General features: G+C 46.7%; 1 protein-coding gene across 3 annotated transcripts in view; it reads right to left on the bottom strand.

The window, feature by feature from the left end:
- SV2B (synaptic vesicle glycoprotein 2B) overlaps positions 1–16,379 on the bottom strand; it is a 156,674-nt gene extending 140,295 nt beyond the window's left edge. The window contains exon 1 of one of the 3 annotated variants that reach the window (XM_032468927.1): positions 15,683–16,379. The gene's annotated coding sequence lies outside the window, so the exon portion shown is untranslated. Of the gene's footprint in view, positions 1–14,972; positions 15,175–15,682 lie in introns of those variants that run through there. The other 2 variants (XM_032468925.1, XM_032468926.1) reach the window with 2 other exon arrangements.
- Positions 16,380–16,580: the final 201 nt, after the last annotated feature.

Below are 16,580 nucleotides of genomic sequence, written 5' to 3'. Positions count from 1 at the left end.
AGCCTCGAGCTGATAGCAAGATGGCTGCCGCAATTTCAGGTGTAACATCCACATGTGACAGTGCCCAGAGGTAGAAACAGGGCTGTGTTTCCTGTGTTTTTTTTTTCACCCTAAGAATAAGAAAAATCTTTCCCAGAAGCCCCTTTTTAAATTTATACTCATGTCTAACTAGCCAGACTTGAGCCACAGTTTCTGAGCCAATCGCTAGTTGACCTAGACTAATCATGTGGGTGTGATGTGAACTGGGGACTCCATTAGTGTTCACTATAATACTTCCTGTACTGTTCACCTGTACTGGAAAGAGATGGCACTGTGACAGAGCTAGAAGCTCCCCACTTCATATTAAAATAATGAATCAGTAGGATCCAAAAAAATGAAATAAATGAGGTAGAAATAGAACTTTGAAGTGGTCACTATTGAACAAGAATCAAATCTATGCAATGCCATGAAAAAATGCTCAATATTGTCAATTATCAGAGAAATGCAAATCAAAACTACAATGAAGTATCACCTCACACCAGTCAGAATGGCCATCATTAGGAATTCCACAAACGATCAATGCTGGAGAGGGTGTGGAGAAAAGGGAATCATCCTAAACTGCTGGTGGGAATGTAGTTTGGTGCAGCTGTTATGGAAAACAAAATGGAGATTCCTCAAAAAACTAAAAATAGATTTACCACATGATCCAGAAATCCCCCTCCTGGGCATATATCCAGAGGGAACTCTAATTTGAAAAGATACATGCAACCCCTTGTTCACAGCAGCACTGTTTACAATAGACAAGACATGGAAGTAACCTAAATATCCATTGACAGATGTCTAGATAAAGAAGTTGTGGTATATTTACACAGTGGAATACTACTCAGCCATAAAAAATAATAAAATAATGCCATTTGCAGCAACATGGATGGACCTAGAGGTCATCATCCTAAGTGAAGTGAGGCAGAAAGAGAAAGAAAAATACCATGTGGTATCACTTTTACGTGGAATCTAAAAAAAAAAAAGACATAAATGACCTTATTTACAAAACAGAAACAGACTCACAGACATTGAAAACAAATGTATGGTTACCAGAGGGGAAAGGGGGTGATGGGGTGGAAAGGGATAAATTGGGAATTTGACATTTGCAGATACTATTATATATAAAATACATAAACAAATTTCTTCTGTATAGTGCAGGGAACTATATTCAATATTTTATAGTAACCTATAATGAAAAAGAATATGAAAATGAATACATGTATGCATATATATGACTAAAACATTATGCTGTACACCAGAAATTGATACAACATTGTAAACTGATTATACTTCAATTTAAAAAATTTATGCAATGCTACATTTGGCCCCAAAACACCTCCTATACACCTTCACAACATCAGCCTTTGCAAATACAGTAGCCAGTAAATGTCTGGCCATGCCTCTCACCAAGCCATTAGAGAATCTGTACTACAGCATTAGGGACCAAAAGACTGAATCCACCTGTTATTTCCAAATCTCAGTGGATGGCCAAATCTACAAACTAGGATACCCACAACCAACTTGCCTTGGGTAACCTCAGAGAGGTCAGCCTCATCTGAAATATATATGCTACACGATGGACAGACACATGCCACTCAAGGTAGAGCTTATGTCCCGGAAGCTTTCCTGACTTGCCCAGCCCTGTTCTCAGCATACAAGATGCTAGATCACACTGCATAATACAACTAGATCCAACACTTTTAATCATGCATGTACTTTATGTGGCAAGAATTTCCCAGGTCTTCAGGGAAAAAAAAAAAGAGTATTATTTTGTTAAATGATATGGGAGTCTACCAGATACTCCCATCATTTTGTAGAAGTCAGAAACAATGTGGAAGGAAAGGGAAAATATTGAACTTTAGTCTTTTCAGAGTGCATTCACTCCTGGAACAGTCATCAGAGGAAACACTGGCTATTTAACCCCGTACCCTTCTCTGCATTGAAGAAGCTCCCAGGAAACCGGCAACCCAACACTCAGCCCAGAGGTCCCTTCTCAGTCTTTCTTTTAGCAAGAAACACTCTTCTTGATCCTCTGCAATGTGTTCCCATAAGCTTATGAGAAAATGCTAATTAAAATATCAGGCTCTGTATTGACGAAGGTGGACTAACCACTGTAACAAACTCTAAAATCTCAGTAGTTTAACGTAGGCAGAGTTTACGTCTTGCGCATGAGACAGCCCCAAGCAGGGCCAGTCAGTGGGTGGGAAAGAGCATGGAGGAGCGCAGGTGGAGGTTCACCTGCCAGACCTGGAAGTGGTGCCCACCACACCCTTTCTCATCACATCAGCAGACCGGTCATATGGCCACACCCCCCTGCAAAAGAGGCTGGGAGATGGAGTCTGAGAGCCCAGGAAGAGTAGGAAGCAGGTTTAAAGAAGAGCTTACCAGTCTCTGCCACTCCAAAATTGCACAGAGCTGTCACTCACCATCTGCAGGGGAGTGGTTCCAGGACTCCCGTGAATACCCAAATCCACGGATGCTCAAGTCCCTGATATAGAATGGTATAGCATTTGCATAACCTACGCACATCCTCCTGGGTGTTTGAAATCATCTCTAGATTACTTATAATGCCTAAGACAACGTAAATGCTATGTAAAGAGTTACTGGTGTGCAGCAAACTCAAGTTCTGCTATTTGGAACTTTCTGGAATTTTTCCAAGTTTTTCTGATCCACAGTTGGTTGAATCCATGGATACAGAACTCACAGGGACGGACACCTGACTGCGCTTAATGTGGTTATTTCCAAAAATGCTTACGTGGATGGTGGGATTACAGGTGAATTTTCCTTTTCTTCTCTCAGTTTTCAGGATGATCTGTACTGTGGTTCCAATACACCCAAAGTGGTGAGAAGGGGAAAGCGGGGAAGTCCCCTTGGAGCAGTCACAGGTGGGCCCGTGTTATCCAGACAACTGCCTGAGAAGGAGTAGCTACACTGCTTCCCTGGCCCCCTGGAAGCTCTCTCATCTACTCCAAATAGAGAAAACAGAACTTCCTGCTCTGTTTGTTTTGGGCAACTATGGTTTGGACTTCTTTAGATTTCTCAAATGATTTCCACACTCTCTTGGGTTTCTCTGTGCCTTAAAGCATCCCCAGGACATCAATCACAGTTTCCAAGGCTGTTGTTTCTCTAATTGGATGGATGCCTGTGATCAAGGCCATATCAGACTTCTGATCCACTCAATTCACACTCAGCCAAGCCTTGTGGATGATGCACAGGACAGTGATTACCTCCCTACTCGAAGATATCTCACCATTTCAAGGAGCCAAGCCAACAATCAGCCTTTCTGAGTATATTAGTGGTTCTTGATATTTTTCCTCCTTGGCACACCTGACGATAACCTTTAAAACCCCAAGAGGTTCAGGTGGGTGTCCATGCCACTTCCCACCATTCCTCTCCCCTCCTCCCACCCCCAGCCAACACCACCTCACACCCCATGTTTTAGCCACACCAGACTGCCTGTTATTCCCAAATCAACCAAGGACTTCCACGCTTCTCCTCAAACTATTTTCTCTATCAGGAATACCCTTTTCCTCCCCAGCACCCACCTGGAAAACTCCTACTCATCGTTCAAGGCCCAATTAAGTAACACCCCTTTGCCCTGTCCAATAGTTTTTCTGGCCCTGCCTTCTCTCCTCATGCTGCAATAGCCACTGTTTATAGTTTGTACTCCCAAAAACATTCACTTAGTGTATATCTCCTTCTCACCTTATAGTGTAATTATTAATTAATGAGCTCCCCACTGGTGGAACCCAGGCACTGTAGGATTTGGCCAACAGAAGCAGCTTGGTCCCCATGCAAGTCACAGTCCTGCTTCCCTGATGAACTAGAGGTGTGGGGCCAAGAATATGTGACCATGGGGATCCTCAAGCTAGGAAAAAATGATATAGAGAGCTTGCAGCCTGTTCCCTTATTTTATTGTGCAGACAGATTACCTAGGGATCTCATTAAAATGCAGGTTCTGATTCAGCAAGTCTGGGGTGAGGCTTGAAATTCTACATTTCTAACAATTTAACAATGACATTTACCAATTCTAATTTTCTAACAATTGACAATTAACAATTCTAATTTTCTAACAAGTTCCCGTGTGATGCTGGTGCTACTGGTCCAGGGCCCATAATTTGAGTGGCAAGGCCCTGGGGGTTGTTTGCATGGGCACATGATACATCTGGGGCAGCAAGAGAGGCAAACCTCAGAGACCCCGGCTTCCAGAGGACGGAAGGTTTCAGAGAGAGAACAACAGATACCCTTCCAATAAGAGAAAAGCTTAAGAGACAAGGCCTAGAAAGTAGCAGTGGATGAATAAATATTTGGAAAAGAGTCTGATTTGGGTATGGGCCCAAAACCAATCTTAGAGTCCAGAATAAATGAAGCCAGATTATGCAGAGGGACACAAGCAGGTTTTTCTTAACTCATCCTTGGGGAAGACAGGAAACTGGTCCCAAGACTATAGAGGAAACTCAGTTATAAGCCATGGAGCCCTGCGTTAGGGCCCATTACCATCCAGGACACTTGAAGTCTGAGCCTTTTCACAAGTAAAACATCTGCTGCTTCAGTAAGTACTGGCCTGGAGGGTACAGGTAGGGCAGGTGGACACATGAATGTAGGAAAGCAGATTCAGAGGCTGGGAATTAGGTTGTGTCCAGCTCCTGGTTTAAGTCTATGAGGTAGATATTTGAAAACTCCCTTTAGGAGACTGTGGGTTGTAGCAGCAAAAGTAGGGGAGGCTGAGGTCAAGGTTATGGGCTGAGGCCCGGTGCCGCACCTAACCTGCCTTCCTGGACTTGGTGAGGAGGGAACACCTCAGAGGGACGAAGAACATGTTCTAGAGCATTAAGCAGCCTTGCACTTGAATCCACTCTGCCCTTGAGTAAATGCTAATCTTTGGGCAAGTTACTTAACTTCTCTGAATCTCCATTTATTCCATAATAAAATGGAGACAATAAATCCACTTTTCACAAGGACTGGGAGAATTAAATGAAATCATATATGCATAATAAGCATCACTTTTGTCACATGATCAGACTCCAAGTTCCTGGAGGAACCACATCTAATGCATGTATGTATCCTTGGGACTCAGTACAAAACTAGTATTTGCTGTAAAATTAAACTTTTCTGCTGTCTCTATCGCTGTATCTGTAAAATGGGAAAAAACTGTTTTATAAGCTGCCAATTGTGAGGATGCCACTCCTGGAATATTAAGTGCTGAACAAATGCTGGGTCGTCCTCATAACCTCAGGGTGACTTTGCCCTCTGATTCCTAGATGGGCAAACCCCAAGTGTTTCCCCATCCTCCCAAGGTGAGCGCAGAAGGGGCAGACCAGAGCCCTGAGCAGGCTGCAGGGAATCTGGGGGTGACAGGCTCAAACTGGAGCAGCAGCTGCCATAAATGGACCTCAGCCAGTTGTTGGACTGAGGATGTGGCATCTAATACTATCTGCCATCGGGAGCTCTCACTAGGAGGCAGGTGTTGTTCTAGGCCCTTTGTGCAAGTTAACTCACACCTCCTTCCCTGTAACTTTACAGAGTAGGTGATGCTATTATCATTCCCATTTCGCAGATTGGGAAATTAAGGCACAGAGTTGTGAAATGTTTTGCCCAAGATCTCACATTAGTAAGAAGCAAGGCCAGGCCAGGAACCTAGGCAGACGCTGGCTCTGGGCACTTTGCTCTCTAGCTTCTCAAAGAAGTTCAAGAATCCAGGAATGATTCAGAAGATCGAGTCAGCCAGAAGGGACCTTACTTGTCTAGAGGAAAGGGGCTGAAAGTCACAGGACATCAACCTGGCAGGGATACAGATGAACTTGAGAAACCTGATAGAACTAACCTGGCCTCTGACAACCCTACCTGGTGCCCCCAGATCTTGCACACTGGGCCACTGTGGAAACAGGAGGCTGCCCATCCCGGGATGTGAGGGCTGGAGGCCAGCACAGCTTCTCTGCCAGAGATCCACCGGCACCACCAAAAGAAGACAACGTCACCCAGCACCGGGATGAGAGGGAGCTCGGCTCAGCATCCCACCCTGTGTCCACACTGCTTCTCAGCCTTTCGAATCTACCCCTTCATGGCTCCATGCGGGCTTACCTTCTACCACTTTCATTTGTAAGCTACTGCTTTTACATTGCATTCACAGAGCTTCCCTTCCCTTCAAGCCTCATTTTTATGCTCTGCTTAAAAAAACATTAAAGTGGCTGCATTTAACCCGTGGACATTTAAGCGACCATGGGTGCGATGCATTCATCACACATCAGAGGGGCAGGAGTGGAACCGAGACCCTTCAGCCCTCCAGGGCCAAGGTCAGGAGCTCCTGACTTTGCTGTGACCTCTCCAGCCCTATCCCAGGGCCCAGGACTCTGCCCAGAGAGGGCCACCCCACAAGGCCATTTCCTCTCTCCCAGAGCCGCCCACTTGACAGCTGGGCTCCACTCCCGGGCACCATCTGCTGCACTCCAGATCAGGAGAAAGGCCACGGTCGGATTCTGCGCACAACAGGAGAGCCAGGACCACAGGCAAACCCCGAGCAGCTTTCACTGGACCTGGGCTTTGAGAGCTGGCAGGGGACACCCCAGAGGATTTTTCAGAGGAAGCTGTTCAGGAGACTAACCAGGCTCTCACCTGCCTGGGGAAATGAGTTGTGCTGCTTCAGAGAGTTTCCAAGCATAATGATGAAGGGGACCCAGGCCTTGGGTTCCTGCTCTTTTTTTTTTTTCTAATTTTTTAATTGAGGTATAGTTGCTGTGCAATATTACATAAGTTTCAGGCATACAACACAGTGATTCACAATTTTTAAAGGTTAGACTCTGTTTATAGTGATTATAAAATATGAGCCATTTTCCCTCTGCTGTACAACATATCCTTGTATCTTATTTATTTTATACATGGTAGTTTGTATTTCTTAACCCCCGACCCCTATCTTGCCCCCCTCTCCACATCCCTCTCCCCACTGGTAACCACTAATTTGCTCTCTTTATCTGAGTCTCTTTCTTTTTTGCTATATTCACTAGTTTACTTTATTTTTTATATTCCACGTGTGAGATCATACAGTATTTGACTTTCTCTGCTTGACTTATTTCACTTAGCGTAATGCCCTCCAAGTCCATCCGTGTTGTTACAAATGGCAAATTTTCACTCCTTTTTATGACTGAGTAGTATTCCATATTGAATATATGTGTGTGTGTGTGTGTGTGTATCTATCACATCTTTATCCATTCATCTGTGGATGGACACTGAGGTTGCTTCCATACCTTGGCAATTGTAAATAGTACTGCTGTGAACCTGTTCTCTCTTGATCCCTACCCTCAGGTGAACTTACGTTGCTGCAGGCCTGACATGGGCTCTGATCCTCTCTCCAGCGCTAACTGACTGTAGGACGTTAAACAAGTCCTTTCCTTCTCTAGACTCAGCACCCGCCTTTGCCTAGTAAGGAGTTTAGTTTCCTGTGCCCTTTCAGCTCTGAAACACTAAGTTCTGATAGTTCAAGTCCTGTGCGCTTGTGGGGTACTGACGGATGCACAATTATCCAGGAACGTGTGTTCATTGGCGGGTTTCTGTTATGGGGAGCCTTGAAAGCTCACACCTATCGCTGCTTACGTGAGTTTTAGGTGCCAGAGCTCCTGCCAACACATGTATCATCTGGGGTTGATGTAGGAGCACCCTGCTCTCAGCTTAAACAGCCAACTGCCAGACCCAGACATCTGTGATGCAAGAATGCCCCACAAGCCTGGAAAAATCCCCTTCTCCTGCATGTATGCAGAGCTGGAACAGAAAGAAATGAGGTGTTTCATCCACTTGTCCAAGGGACTTTCACTTGGGATTTCTTTTCTTGGGGCCTCAGGTTTCCCATCTGTAAAGTGGAAATAGGAGACCAGATATGGCCTCCATGTTCTAGCTTCTAAAATAAGTTCAGCTGAACTCTACCTCTGAGAGGTTACACAGCCACTGGTTAGGGGAGAATTGTCAATGGCCTTTTGGGGAAAAAAAAAAAAAAAAGTTAGTCCTATCTCTCCCCTGCTGCCCAAGCCAGAGCAAACTCTAAAGACTGGAGGACACAGGAAGTGAGTGGAGCAGAAGCATCTACAGAAACAGGAAAACTTGAAAGGACCAAGGCTTCTGTGTGGGAGCAGAGGACGGAATCCAGGGTTGGGGGGTCTTCACTGCCAGGGGAGGAGACAATGTTGGGTGGGCTGTGACCAATGGTCAGGACAGCAAGGGAGCACGGGCCAATGCTGCCGGTGTGTCTGAGCGCTCCAAGAGGAAGCTGAGTCTGAGTTCCTTGATCTAGAGGCCAGAACGGAAGCAAAGCACAGAGGTGGGGGAGAGAGAAACCATGAGCTGCTGAGAACGTACTAGGTGCTGAAGACCCAGCTCATCGCTGTCACTTACGTTCCCACGTCTCGCCCAGGCCAGCAAGGAGGAGCTAGAGTCTCAGCCAACGGAGCGACCGCAACAGCACTTTACTCACTCACACATCTACTAAGTGCATGCTGCGTGCCTACTATGAGCCTGGAGCAGGGAAAACTGCAGCTTTCCCAGTAGAAAACATCATGCGGCAGATTTTATGGGAGCAGAGCCCAGAGGCATGTGACAGAGTTTCTGCATCTACGTAATCCAAGTGACTCAGAGATTTTCATCGTGGAATTCCAACAAACTATGGGACAGTGCAGAGCCAAGCCTGTGGGGCTGGACTATTGCAGAGAATAGGAGGCTGGTTTCCCTCTGAGGCACCTCGGAAATGACTAGTTCATAGGACTGATTATTGTCCACCTGCCTCGTTTTGAACATCATGGGCCTCATGCAAATAATCTTCTCAATAGTACTGACAGTGTTAAACAGTAGGTTTTATAAAATTTTGCCATTTGCAGTAACATGGATTGACTTGGAGGGCATTATGCTTAGTGAAATAAGTCAAAGACAAATACTGTATGATATTACTTGGATGTGGAATCTAAAAAATACAACAAACTAGTGAATAAAACAAAAAAGCAAACTCACAGAGATAGAGAACAAACTAGTGGTTACCGGTGGTTGGGGCAATATAGAGTTGGGGGAGAATGAGGTACAAACTACTGGGTACAAGACAGGCTCACGATGTATCATGCAACACAGGGAACATAGCCAATGCTTTGGAATAACTGTAAATGGGATGTAATCTTTTAAAGTTGTATAAAAAATTAAAAATAAACAATTTTAAATGATAGGTTCTAAATTCTCTCTTCACCCAGAATTTTCAAGCCTTTCATTAGGTATAGTCGTCCCTTAATTGATATTTAGAACAACATGTTTTCAAGTCCAGGAGCATGAAGGAAAGAAACTGCAGAGCATTTGGGTATTATTACTACCACCTTGAGCTCATCACCATCATCACCATCATCATCAGTTTACAACTGAGGAAACTAGGGCTTAGGGAAATTAAATAATTTGCTAAAGTTTATACAGCTAGAAAGTAATTAAGCCTGAGTTCAAGTTTTGTTAGATCTCAAAGCCCACTGTCTCATCCAACGTGGTCAAGCATGGTGCCCACACATGCAAATGGGGGCCAAATGGATCTCCCTTCCTCATACCTCTCAGGATTCAATTCTTTGTTTTTCCCACTATTGCCCCTTCTCTCTCTCTCTCGCTCACAGACACACACATGTGAAACCACTTACCATTGCAGACTCTACTTTTTCTTTTTTCCACTCCCACCCCCTCAATATCACTGCAAACAAAACTCACACATGGGCAGTCACACCGCGGGGAGGAAATGGACAGAGTCAGACTGCAGTCACTCCAGCCCTCCCCTTTTCCTATAAGGCCACTGTCTATTTCTCTCCTTTTATAAACAGGAACACATTATGCAAGATGCTGTAGATGTGAGATTTTTTCAAGCAAGCTGGTGACACTCTTCCACTTGGCATAAAATCGATTTAAATAAACGTCTCCTTTCTTCCAGATTCTTCCCTGCTCCTGCTTAATCTTAAATTAAGAGCAGCACGATAATAACCCAAGAACATCACACCCCTGAATTTCAGCACCTCTCTCTGGAGGATCCTGTCTCCTTTTTTGAAAGTATGAGCTATTTTTTGGTTTCCATTTGTTTCTCCTTCTTACTTGTCACTTCACATTGCGTTCTATAAGATGTAAGCAATCGGAGCCTTCACATTTAGAGTCTGTTTTTAGTCCAGGGGATCCACAGTAAGGCTCTCATGAGACCTTGGAAAGAAAAGGAATAACTTCAGGGCATTATGCTTCAAAATCCATCAATGCAAAGATCTGCAGTCACCTCCAGTGATTAAATGATTCCATTCGCTCATTCAGTAAATACTCATGGAGCACACACTATGTGCCAGGCAATATTCTGGGCGCTGGTGACACAGCAGTGAGTTAGCTCATTGAAGGGACAAATAAAAAAACATGTTAATTCAAGTTTGCATCTCCTTCCAGGACTTCTTCCTTCAACTCTAGACCCACATATATAAGTAATTGCTGAACATCTCCCATTGGGTGGCTGACTGAACTCCACGGCTGTTCCTTCTTCGTCTCAGTGAAGGGCTACACTTTCTAGTTGCTCAGGTCAAAACATGTGGAGTCATCCTTGACTCCCTTTTTTCTCTCGTACCCTAAATCCAACCCACCAGCAAGATACATCCAGAATTTGATGACTTCTCACCATCACTGCTATCCACCCTGGTCCAAACCACCACCACCTCTCACCTAGATCACTGCAGTAGCTTCCTGAATGATCTCTCTGTTTCCACCTTTAACCCCTACAGTCTATTCTAAGCTCTAACGCGCAAGTGATCACTGCAAAACCTAAATCAGAGAATGGCAACAAGCGCTCAGAATTCTCCAACGGTTTCCCACCTCGCAAGGAGTAAAAGCCGAAGTCCACACAAGGTCCTAAACAACCTCGTATGGCCTGGCCCCCTGCCGTTCCTCCACTCCCCTCTTCTATCATCGTCATCCTCTCTCAGTTCCCTCTACCTGAGCCCCCTTGCTGTTCCCAGAACACACCAGTTCTCTGTTCCCTTGGGGCTGTGCACCGGTTTTCCCTGCCTGGGAGGGTCTTTCCGCAGACATCCAACTGGCTCACTCACTTCCTTCATGTCACCCTGACCACTCCCACCCCTTCCTCCACCCCACTCCCCAGGCCCCCCAGCCAGGCACCCCCCATCCTCCTCTCCCCGCTTGATGCTCTCTCATCACCTAATATGACACATTTACTGATTAACATATTCTCTCCCCCAACCAGAATGAATGCTTCAGGAGGCTGGGCTTTGCTGGATCCCCTGCCTACAACATGCCTGGCACATAGAGAACACTCAATAAATATTTGGTGAGTGAATGACTATCTAAAGATATACATGTCTGAAGTTGGTCAGCCATGGAGATACAGAAAAATAGAAAAAAGGAAAAGGGCAAGTTGCAGGCATTGCCCATTCAAGCAGAATTCAGGAGAAAAGAGCCTTAGCTAAGGAGACTTCACATATCAAGATCCATATGGTAGACTGATTGCAGAGATGTCCCAGTTCTTACCCTCCTCCCCGTATCCATGCTCTTTGCAATGTGACTATGCGGCTCCTTCCATCAAGAAGTGTACTCTATTCCCTTCCCTACTCCTTCACTCCGGGCTGGCCTTGTGACTCACTTTTGGTCATAAGACAAGGATGAAATGACAGTGTGCCAGTTATAAGCTTAGGCCTCAAGAGGTCATGCAAGTTTCTACTCTCTTTCGGGTTCCTGCGACAACCGTGTGAGCATGCCAGGCCCATCTGTTGGAGGATAAGATACCACCCAGAGCAGAGCCAAGTCATCCCAGCCCAGGCCATCCTAAAGCAGCCAGCCATCGGCCACTCCAACAGCAGATAAAAATCATATGAGCAAATTCAGCTGCAATCAACCAAGCACAGCTCGGGTCTGCAGAACTGCCCGGCCAGCCCAGCGACATGAGAAAATGAGAAATGGCTGCTGTCTTAAGCCACTAAGCTGTGGGGAAATTTGTTCTGTAGTCCCAAGGTCAAGGTCAGCCCTAAAGTGTATGATCAGTCCCTAAGGGAGGCATCTCAGCTGCTCTGCTCTGAGTACATGCTCGTCAGAAAAGCTTCTCCCTGTGATTTAGTTCTCACGAAGGAGGGTCGGCAGGAAGAAGACACACCTCCCTGCCATACAGTGTCCCAGCCATTGCAAATCAATAGACTGGCATGCAGGTAAGCAGGGTCACCGTGATATATCCCAGAGAGACGCTGGCTTTCTGAGGCAGCAAGACTGAAGGCCAGATCCTAGATGGGAGAAATTCACAGAAGTGAAGGTCACCTTCTTAGGTGACTTGGGGGACACCTAGTCAGCCACCCAACCAGGACCCAGCCTCATCGCATCCTGTTTCACAAAAACTTTGATAAACATCCAGCATCCAGCCCCAGTTTCTGCCCTTGGAACACACTGCAGCAGCCCTACTGTATGAAGCACAGCTGTGGGGTGGAGCTCTCAAATCCCCAGACCATGCTTTCTACGGGAACCAGGTCTGAAAGGGGCAGAGCAGCAAACTGTGGTTTTCATATTAAGCCTTCAAGATGGAAGCCTTAAATAAATGCATCACATAACACAATGTAAACGCAGTCCATGGTACACCAAAGGGCAATACATTTCCAGTTGATTCTAACACCTTTCCATAACCATAGAAATCGCTGTCATTCTCAAAGGGAAAAGAATAATAACTAGCAAAGACAATACCTGCGGGACTATTCGCTAACGGTGACCCTTTCTTTCATTGTGGGGGAAAGGAAACGAACATAACACTAAGGTTCCAAAGAAGCACTAAAACAGTCCTTGATCTGGATGCAAGGTCTCTGAGCACTGTTTTGCACTGTGCTTCTCATCACCTTGTAAAGATTTATGCCTCTGCTGGCCGCATTCACTTATGCAGAGTGACCATAGGAACCTATGTCTCCCGACCAGCCTCCTTCCAAACACAGAGTGTAGGATTTCAGCCAGTTCATTCCACAAGAGCTCGGGATATTAATCTTCATGACAAATAGAAATCATCAGAGGCAATACCCCAGTGACCTTGCCGTGTTACCCCTGTGACCTCAGGTCCTCCTGCTGTTGCCTTCACTCACTCAACCGCAGCCTCCCTGGCCTGCTTTCTGCTTTTCTTATGAACATACCTCTCTCTAGCTTCGGGGTTCTTGCAGGTGCTGTTACTCTGCCCAGACTGTTCTTCCTCACACATCTGCCTGGCTCGCGCCTCACCCCCCCAGGGGTCTGGTCAAATGTTACTTAGCAGCAAAGCCTTCCCTGGCCAAACTGAATTTGAAAACTAACAATCCTCACCCCGTCCTCTGGCAGCAGTCCCCATTCCTCTTACCCTATTTTATTCCTCTCCATCATAATACATCCCTGGCTGATCCACAATCTAGACACTTATCTGTTCACTATCTTACACGCATACTTACACACACACGCAAGGTAGGCTCCTTGAGGGGGCTTTATTTAGTTCAATTCTGTATTCCCCGCACCTAGAGCAGGACCTGACACGTAGTAGGTACTCAGTGAATGAACTGCCATTTCTTAAGCACCTACTTTGTGCCAAGCAATTTATATATGATGATCATCTCACAAGGAACAAATATTTTTAAGCACCTATGGCACGATTATAGCATAAGAACTGCATTGTCATTTCCATTTTACAGATCAGGAAACCAAAGCTCAAAGCGAGGCTAAGTAACTTGCGCAAGACACTCACCGAGCTCTGTCTGAGCATCAAAGCCCACGCTCCTTGCAGTGCAAGCGCCAGCCTGCTTTTCAAATACCTTAATGATGGTTTAGATTACAAAATACACGTGATACGCATCTCTGGCGACAAGCATAACACAAGAGCTCTTCGTTCTACCATTTCTCATCACCCACCACAGCGTTGGTCCAGGAAGAAACATACATCAGATTGGATTTTTATTTCCCAGAGCATACTGGTTGGAACAGCTCTAGCTTTCCTTTATTCCACCCATTTAGAGACATTCAAGGTCAGAGCTTTCCTTCTGAACTGAGACAGGCACAGACAGGTCAGGGACCCAAGGGGGAAGAACGCAGAAGTTCATCTTCTCTGAGAATAACCTGAATCCCTGTCCTTGTGAAGTAATGCTCCAAAACTTTCTTGGTCCTGGGATTTAGGAAAACAGACTATTAAAAAAAAAAAAAAAAAAAGTCTGACCTGCATTGGGCACGCTCCTCCCTTGGTTTCAGCCTATGTCTGTGTCTACCGGGGTCTGGTCATATCCCGCAAATGCCAGCCCCACTGTGACTTGGAGAGCTCTGCCCAACCAGTGGCTGCGATGTTGACGGGGTGGGAGAGTGATGTGGGTCACTCACAGACCAAGGGATCAAGACAGAGTCCACGTCCCTACTGAAATCCATGTAATGCCTCACCTAGGAGGGCTTCGTTTCCAAACTAATCACTACCATAATAAATTCCTCCCTCCTCTCTGCTCCCACCACTCTTCTCACACCTGCATTACTGAACTTATCACACTTCATTATTACAGGTGTTTCTCCCTCACCAGGCGTGAGCTGGACTTTGTTTTCATCATCTCTGTACCCCCAAGGACTAAGCCGGCCTCTGACATATACTAGGTGCCCAACCAGTATTTGCTGACTCAAGAAAGATGCAGAGTGACCCTGTACTGTTATCTGCTGCATCCCCTGGAGCAAAAAGGATAAGTCACCTCTTCTGGAAAAAGCAGGAAGCAGAAGCAGAGACCAGTGTAGACCAGAAGGACCACTGAGCTGGCTACAATGCCCAGTTCTCCCCCTCAGGCACATACCTCTCATCCCTCACCTGCCACTCCCTGTACCTCAAAGCTACCCACATTTGTCTCTGAACAAGCTTTTAAAAAAAATGAGCAGGCATCCCCCAGTGCCCCACCCCACCCCACACCAGTGGGCTGCCCCTGTCAGAGCCCAAGGCACCGGTGTTAAGTTACCTTTAAAAGGAGCTAGTTTGCATCTGTGATTTCTGGTTAAAGGCTCGCGTTTCAGCAGCCCGGCTGAACCCTGGACAGCAGAGATACCTAACACCCGTCTGCGGAAGAAACGGCAGTGCCTCGCTCCTCCCTGGCTAAACGCATTTGCTCACCCATCCCTGCAGAACAAATCATGTTCTTTTCCTTGCGCTAAAATCCATCTATAAACAAATCCTCTCTGTGTCCCTAAGAAACGGCTCCCACGCCCGCGGAGGGCGCCCTCCACATGCAGAAATACACACTCACCCCAACCCAGAGCCACCAGGTGTAAACCTGTTTTTAATCTGTTCTTTAGGAACAAACCAACAACAAAAATTCATCTAACTGGAAAAAATTGAAACTAAAAACGGAGACAAGGAAGCTTACGGAAAGGGGGTTATAAACGTCAGTAGCCTAAGTTGCAAAACTATGTATGGCGCTAACAGTTCAAACAGGATTTAAAAACAGCCTTTGGGGATGCCACCTACAAACAGGCGCGCAGCTCCGGGCAGCGGGCAAGTCCTTGCTTTCCTGCGCCGGCTTTCCAAGACTCTCCCCTGCCTTTCACGCTATTTACTATAAACAACATTCAGAGATAGCAACGTGTTCGTTTCAGCCCCGGAAGGCGAGCCGGAGCCTCGGGGGTCCCCGGGAGCGAGCGGGGTCCGCAGCCCGCTTGGATCTACACGCACCGGAGCGAGCAACGGCGTCTCCTACCTGGGTGGGAAATTCGCGGGCGGCCGCCTCCGGGTGCGGGCGGAGCATCGTCCGCCCTGGTGGCTCTGCCGGCAGCTCGGGCTAATGCGGTGCTGGGACGATCCCCGCGGAGGCAGGAGTCCTCGGGTGTCACACCTGCATCACGGCGCCCACGCCGCCGCCGCCGCCGCCTGCCCGCCCTGGCGCAGCGCGCAGCACGCCCCCGCCACACCGAGCCCGAGAGCGGGAGGCTCCTGGGTCCTCTGTTCAGCGTAATCAGATCCTAACGCGCTTTCTTCCCGGCCTGGGCATTAAAGGGATTCGCGGCCGGCAGCTCTTCGCTTCTAAATCCCCTTCTGATTCAAAACGGAGTGTTTGGGATAGCTCGGTGGGAAAGGGACCCAGCCGGACCTCAGGCTCCCTGGACTTGCAGAGCAATAGGTATTAAACTTCTTATTCCTCAAGTTTCGAGTTTCACACCCAAATGATTATGGTCGTCGTCTCATTGTGCTGTCCACCTGGCCTGGGGCGAGGAGGCGCTGTGTACTCCCCTTTCACCAACCCTAAACTAGGATGTCAGAGGACACAACTCAAATTCCTAGTAAGAGGAATCCTCTGACCAAAGTATCTTAGGTAATGGATGTCCTTAAATGACTCTGTACTGACCTCATCTGGGAACTGAGAAGAACCTACCTGGAGAGGTGGGGGAAAGGAGGAAGCCTTGGAGGGCTTGATGTGTTAAACCAAGCCCTCCACCTACATCTGTTTCCCTCCTTCCAACCCCCACCCCACCTCCACCCACAAAAGACTTCAGCAAATTCAACTGCCAAGGCAGGCTCACTCTGCAATGAAAGGCTGTTTTCAGGAGCAAGGCTCCTTCTAGAAGGCAGTGAG

The sequence above is a fragment of the Camelus ferus genome, chromosome 27 (genome assembly GCF_009834535.1).
Source record: "Camelus ferus isolate YT-003-E chromosome 27, BCGSAC_Cfer_1.0, whole genome shotgun sequence".
Classification (NCBI taxonomy): Eukaryota; Metazoa; Chordata; class Mammalia; order Artiodactyla; family Camelidae; genus Camelus; species Camelus ferus.
The sequence above is the reverse complement of the archived record's forward strand: the minus strand, read 5'-3'. Positions and strand labels throughout refer to the sequence as shown.